This window comes from Gopherus flavomarginatus, chromosome 1, assembly GCF_025201925.1.
Source record: "Gopherus flavomarginatus isolate rGopFla2 chromosome 1, rGopFla2.mat.asm, whole genome shotgun sequence".
In the NCBI taxonomy this organism is placed as follows: Eukaryota; Metazoa; Chordata; order Testudines; family Testudinidae; genus Gopherus; species Gopherus flavomarginatus.
The window spans coordinates 369,533,989-369,541,558 of record NC_066617.1 but is presented as its reverse complement, the minus strand read 5'-3'; the positions used below and the strand labels follow the sequence as shown (position 1 = coordinate 369,541,558).

General features: G+C 45.4%; 1 pseudogene; it reads right to left on the bottom strand.

Moving 5' to 3' along the window:
• Positions 1-231: 231 nt before the first annotated feature.
• Positions 232-1,168, bottom strand: LOC127057916 (olfactory receptor 52P1-like; annotated as a pseudogene).
• Between the last annotated feature and the right edge of the window lie 6,402 nt (positions 1,169-7,570).

The window sequence follows — 7,570 nt, the reverse complement described above, 5'->3', positions numbered from 1 at the left end:
GGGATGGCGACTGACAGTTGATGTGGAAAGAGATCAGATGATGGTCAGAGACAGGGATCTCAGCAATGGACAGAGCAGTGTTTGGTGATGGAGTGATAAGATGCTAAGTGTCTCATACTGTGAACTTCTGCAATGCTGAGCTCAGCCAAATGGGGACACAGCACCCTTGATTAAGGAGGAGCTATTCTTCCCCCTTTTGTCACACAGGTTTAAAGTTAGTGGTGCCAGGTATCATATTCTGCAGGGGCATTTGCCCACTTTGTCACGGAACTCTTTGGTTTTGACCCCATAAATGATAGAGTTGAGCATGGGGGGAAGGAGGAAATAGAGGTTAGCCAAGATGATGTGAAGATGGGGAGCAATGCCTTGACCAAACTGGTGTGTGAGAGTCGTGAAGAGGAACGGAATACAAGAAGTCAGCATCACAGAGATGTGGGCTGTGCTGGTGTCAAGGGTTTTCTGGTGGGCTTTCTTAGAGGAGATTTGGAGGATGGCCCTGGTAATCTGACCGTAGGACAGGGCAATGAGTGTCAGGTCTAAACCAGTGACTACAAATATTATCACCAAGCCATACGTCCTGTTGAGTGTGGTGTCCTCACATGACATTTTTTACACAACCATGTGCTCACAGTATGTGTGTGGGATAAAGCAGTTGTCACAGAATGGCTGCCTGCTCAGGAGAAGGGGAACCAGCAGAATTAAGAGAACAGCTCTTGTCAAACCCACGAGCCCTAGCTTAGCTATTCGTGAATTGGTGAGGATGGTGGCGTACCACAGAGGGTTACATATGGCAACATAGCGATCAAAGGCCATTGTCACGATCATGGCTGAATGTGTCATAGCACTCGCATGCAGGAAGAACAACTGGGTGAGGCAGCCACCCACAGTAATGCCTTTCAAATTGAACCAAAATATACACAGTGCCTTTGGCACGACGGAGGTCGATATTGCGATGTCTGAGTGCCAGCATGCAGAGCAGCAGGTACATCGGCTTGTGCAGGGTTTCTTCTTTCCCTACGACAAACAGAACCATGACATTTCCCAACAGGCCGATAATGTAGACCATAGAGAAAGGGATGGAAATCCAGAAGTGGGCAGCTTCTATGCCAGGGATGCCCGTTAGGATGAATGTTGAAGGGTCAGAGGGGATGAGATTGAAAGCTGCCATGAGGTGGCTGATGCGTCGATCAGGCTTTGAAATGCTCCAGGTGTCTGCAAAGGGAGAGAAGCACAATGAGGGGGTCACACGCTTTATAACAAATAGTACAGTAAATATTTTATGGTATTAACGATCCTGAAATGCAGTTGAGCAGTGAGGTGGCAACATTTACACATGGCACCCGATTATAGATCATAGGAAAGTCCAGAGAAGTCCTCAGAGGGAGCTAACCAAGCCAGGTGAAAGGTCAACATGAGGGCAGATGTTCTTCAGTGTCAATAACTGCAATGTGTATGCTCATTGGACGGGAAACTTGAATTCCTCGAACAGCTTACAGGATTCTAATTTAACTGTCTGAACACAGGAGGGGGACATGGGCTTTATGGTACACAGCTCTGTGAAGCCGTGCTCCCAGTTAAAGCCTCGACAGAAACTAAGCAAAAGCCTGGGATTCATGAGGAGTGAGATGGGGAATCATACAGAAAATACAGTGTCATGAGCTCAATCAGTCAATGTTTTACACTCCTCTGGGCTCCTCTCTATAGTACTGAGCATCCTTCTCACACAGGATATTGCAGAATTAGAGTGGTCCAGGGAAGGGCAATGAGAATGATCAACAGCCGGGGTCTCACATGGACTGGGATTGGTATTTTTACCTAAGAAAGGAAATGAATAAGAGGGGATATGAGAAAAGTGTATAAATTACTGACTCGTGGAGAGTAGATCGAGAATGTGTTCTCCCTGACTCATAACACAAGATTAAGAAGATATTCATTCAAGCTGAAATGTGGCAAATTCAGATCAGATTAAAACAAAATGCTTTCTTCACTCACTGCCTAATTAGACTGAGGAACTCCTTGCCACAAGAGGTAGTTGAGGCCATAAGGCAAGCAAGAATTAGGAAGGGTTTGGACATTTCCATGAAAAGTGAGACTATCCAGTAACAATTGGTACAGCTAAATAAATAGTTTGGAAAGCCTATAGGCCCACGTGTTTAAGGGTAAAAGCCAATCTCTAGTTGTCAGGCATTAGGGTAATACTCTCATGATGATTTTCCTCCCATCCACCTTTGACTGGGTTTCTTCCACCTTGTTCTGCAACACCTGACGCTGTCACTGTAAGACAGAGGACTATATGGATCATAGGTCTGGTCCACGATGGAACTGCTATATTGGATAGGAGCCAAGTTACCTTATGGAAATAGACATTATCCTGCAGGACTGTGACTTTGTGCTAAGCAGAATAGGCATGAAGGACACATAGGTCTTGGTATTTAGGGCTACAGAATGCACCTTTGTTACTTCCCTTGTTTCTTTTGGTGAGACACTCTCTTGCAGGCACCCAGCTTAGTCTGAGACATAAGTTACAGATGTTAACTTAGAAGTGTAAGCAGAGATATGTGTCAGCAACACAGCTGCTAACCCTTCTCATGCCTGATTATTGATTAAATTTGCAGATGACGCGGAAATTGGGGGTTCGTAAATAATGAAGAGGACAGGTCAGTGACTCAGAGCAATCTGGAATGGTTGGTAAACTGGGTCAAAGCATACAATGTGTGTTCTAATATAGCTATGTAGATACCTACATGTAGGAACTAAGAATGCAGGCGATGCTAACACGATAGGGGACTATCGTGGGAAGTGCAATGAATCTGAACAAGAATTGGGGGCATGAAGGGGAAACTAGCTAAATATGAGCTTCCATGCTTGTGACCCTGTGTCCAAAAGAGTGACTGTAATCCTGGGATGATACACAGGAGAATCTCAAGGAGAGGCTGGGACGTCATTTTACCTTGGTGTTTGGCACTGATGTGACTGCTGCTGGACTCCTGTGTGCAGTTCTGGTGTCCCCAGTTAAAGATGGATGTTGATACTCTGGAGAGGTTTCAGAGAAGAGTCACAAGAGTTAGTAAACGATTGGAAAACCTGCCTTATTTTGATAGACTTGAGGAGCTCAATCTAGTTAGTTTAAAAAGATGGTTAAGGGGTGACTTGATAACAGCCTGTAAGTACATACGAAGGGAATAAATATTTAATTATATGATTTTGAGGCTACCATATAGAGGGGTAACAGCATTTAATAGCTGGAAGTTACATCAATAGCATTCAACAACAACAACTGGAAACACCCAGGCTGCAGTTTTGTTGCTTGCCAGGGAAAACATTCCCTGAGAGCACCAAGCTGTGCACTCAGAGCTAGGAAAAATCCCAGTGCTGTCCTTGGACCAACAGTCTCAAGGTAAAACTTAATATCAGCACCCACAACCCCCAGCGCTACTCACCTGTCCCTGTATACTCCCTGATTGCACCGACAACCCTCAGAACTGGCTGTTTCTCTGTGTGCACCCCCTGCATGCCACCCACAACTACCAGCAATGCCTTCCTGCCCATTTACATCCTACTCCACAACCCCCACTGGTGCCCGCCTGTCCATGTACACCCCCTGCCTACTCCAGATCCAACAGCGCTTCCCCCCTGTCTATGTTGTCCCCCCACTCCCACAACTTCCAGCCCTGCCACACTGTGATACCCCTCACCCAGGTCTAAAACCAGGTGCCAAGCTCCACAGTGACAGCTCACAGAAATACCCTAAGACTAGGTTAAAGTCAAGGTCTCCCTGCACTGGAGAAAAGTGGGGGATCAGCCTGAAGATCCTTTCTGGGGGCAGAGGGACCCCAGCAGTTGCATCAGATGCAGCTCACCCTGTCAGAGGGGAAGAGAGTGGAGCAGACCCAGTGGCAGGGAAAGAGGACATAGAGACTGCAAGTAGCCAGCATGACTAATTCTTCCTCAAAATGGCACACAGTTTTAACATAATGCAGCCCGTTAGAAACCTGGACATACTTTCCTGAGGCTCCTTTTCCGTGTTGGCAATTGCTGATGTTAACCAAAGGCTGTACTACAGTTGCTCACAGGTGGAGGGATGGTGTGGATGGGGGATGGTGTCAGAGACAATCAGTTACAGTGTGGTCCACATAACATTACAATCTGACACACACTCCTTCCCCAGGAGGCCTCGTTACACCTTATTGGTCTGTGCATTAGGTAGGATCTCCATTTCCTATTTCACCCAGTTTCAGGGCTCCACGCCATTGTGATCTGGATACTGTGCATCACACCATCAAGCCTCCCCTATCACTCCCACCCCACACACTGTTTGTTCCTGAACCTCCTGATGAGTTTGCAAACATTGCCTGGTTTCCTCTAAGCCAGAAACATGTTTTTATTTCTATTTCATTTTGGTGCTTCACATCCCCTCCAGACTCAGAGATGCAGGGGCACAGAGAGAGCAGACCCCTCTGCTCCATGAAAAAAAAATGTTATCCTAATTGTTCTGAACCTTTAAGCCTGTGAGTCTGAGATTTCAGCGATTCCTCCATCAGTTCTTCTTTGGTCCAAATGAGCTCACCTATCCTTAGAGGTCACAGGACAATTCCAGTTGAAGTCACTGGAGGCTCATAGTTGGTGTAAATGACATCAGTTATGGAAGTCCCTACATGTGGACTTAGAGTGATCTCAATGGGGCCAAGGTTTCACCCTTAGTGTTTAACCTTTGGCTTCAGGTCCTTCTACAGAGAGTGCTATTCTGTAAGTGTGCTGAAAGAGTCTGAAGGAAACACTCAGTTTATGTGGCGTTCTGAGACCGGGCACAAAAGAACAGGATTTCAGAACATGTGGGCCCTAATTGTGCTCTCAGGGAAGCCTTTGTCAATCTGGAGTGATGCAGTGATGGCAGAATGTGAGAGCAGAATCTGGCCAGTGTACGGTCCATTCTTGTAATGAACCCTCTGGTAACACAGATACCCACTGCAGAGGCTTTGGCTATTCTACCTGAAAGCACAGTGAAGTTACTGAATTGGAAAACGTGAGTGAACAAGATCAAAAAACACACAGCTCCCAGAAAGGAAGCTACTGAGACAGATAGAAGGACACAGTAAGAGACAAAGAACTGATCTTAAAATCAAAGATTTGTCTAAGCCATTTCCAGTACATTTCTAGTTCCAATGTTGCCAGGTAAATCCCTTGGTGTTTTTGATAATAATAAACAGTTCAAGTCACTATCCTGGTGAATTCCTGCCCCGCTGGTTCTTGACATGAACCCTGGAACCCTTCCTGAGCCCTTAGCACTATCTTCAATGCAGAAACAGGCAATTCACCGAAATCCTGCTCTTCACGGAGAGGAATTCTCCTTTCTACGACAGGAAGGCAGAGCCCTGAGAATCAGCTCATGAATCTCACATGTCTGACACTCAACGTGCTGGGCAGCAACCTTTATGATTCCCCTGAACATTCCCTGTGGACTCTCAGGTTGGCAGGACTCCCAGAAAATTCCCTCGGCTCCATGATCAGCAGGAAGAGCAGAAAATAGACCAAGGAGGACATCAGCTTGAGAGCATCTCCTGGGAGTGAAGAAAAGATTCACCGATAGCAGGGACTCAGATTGTCAGGGAAATCAGAGTCTTGCAGACTGATCAGCCTAGAAGTTGATGATGGCTTTCTTTTCTGTGTGCAATGTACTGCCATCTGCTCTACGTTTGGGAATGCTTTCATGAGATACAGGACCAAAACACATTTTCAACTGATAGGACCATCATAGCGCTGCATACCACCCATTCAGTTGTAATATCCAGTCCATCAATCTTGGTGGAGGGAAATCTTTGTTTGTGCTTTTTGTTTTGTTTGTTGTTCGCTCTCAGGCCTGAGAGGAACGGGACATCATTCCAGACTCTCCAAATCTTTCTGAATCAGTCTCTCATGTTTCAAAATTGTAAATAATAGCCAGGCAAGGCAGATTAGTCTTATGTTTGTTTTCTCAACTTGTAAATGTTTCTTTTTGCTGGAAGGATTTTTACCTCGGTTTGCTGTAACTCTGAATCTGAGGCTAGAGGGGCCTTCCTCTGGGCTATATAAAATCTAAGTACCCTGTAAAGCATTTTCCATCCTGATTTTACAGAGATAATTTTTTACCTTTTCTTTCTTTAATTAAAAGCTTTCTTTTTAAGAACCTGATTGATTTTTCCTTGTTTTAAAATCCAAGGGATTGGGTCTGAACTCACCAGGGATTGATTGGGGGAAAGGAGGGAGGATGGTTAAATTCCTCATTGTTTTAAGATCCAAGGAGTTTGGATCTGTGTGAAGCCTCTCCAGGCAACCCAGGGAGGGGAAAGTCTGGGGGGAAAGAAGGGGAGAATGATTAATTCCTCCTTGTTTTAAGATCCAAGGAGTTTGGATCTGTGTTTCCCAGGGAAGGTTTCGTGGGAACGGAAGAATGCCAGACACAGACTTCTGGCTGGTGGCAGCATACCAGATATAATCTAGTAATTAAGCATAGAAGTGTTCATGCAGGTCCCCACTTTTTGTACTCTAAAGTTCAAAGTGGGGAAAAAACCTTGACAGTGGCCCATTCACTATGGTGGTATTTTAGGTAGCTGTGCCCGACTGGGGTGAGAACACAGTGATAAAGAATCAAATAACTGCTACATCTGGATCTTTTGTTTGGGCTGCAGTCCCTCAGCCATGCTTATATTAATAATATGTGGAGATATATCTATCTCATAGAACTGTAAGGGACCCTAAAAGGTCATTGAGCCCAAGCCCCTGCCTTCACTAGCAGAACCAAGTACTCATTCTGCCCCAGATCCCTGAGTGGTCCCCTGAAGGATTGAATTCACAACCCTGAGATTTAGCAGGCCAATGCTCAAACCGCTGAGCTATCCCTTCCCAGCTTGTGTCACTTGTGCCGAGGGGCCTAATCTGGGCTCTGGAAGGTATCAGTGTGATGGCTTGTCACCCCTGGGGTGCAGTCCGGAAGCTCTGGGAACTGCTGCACCCCTCTAACCACCCATCTGGGCTGGCCATTTTTCACACTGCTTTACTGGTGATTCAACCTCTCTAGGTCCTGTTATCACCCAACCCAACAGTATATGGTGCCACACACTCAACTGAGCTACCCAAGGGCTTACCTAAGGCACTCAAGGACAAAAAGGAGACACCTGCCAATTTCCCAGCTCCTCAGGTTCATAAGATCCACTGGAGTGTAAACCCAGGGATCTGTACAATATAAACTCATTAATAGAGTTTTCCCTTCCCTTGGTGTGGGAAGGATATGCAACAAGCCTGTATTAACTAAGCTGGGATTTTTCCCAGACACGTCACTCAAAGGCACACTAGTTTTGATAAAGCAGAGAACAACTTTGAGAACAGAAAGTTAAATTGTAAGTGATTATAAATGATAGCAAAGAGATTACCTAACAAATTACCTAGCAAATAAACAAAACCACAGACTAAATAGATGGGAAACTAGATATATTTGATACTACATAGATTAAATATGAATTAGCAATTTGTCACCCTGGCTGGTTTTCACACACAGGATAGAAATCATTTTAGCCTGGGACCAGCACTTCCCCCA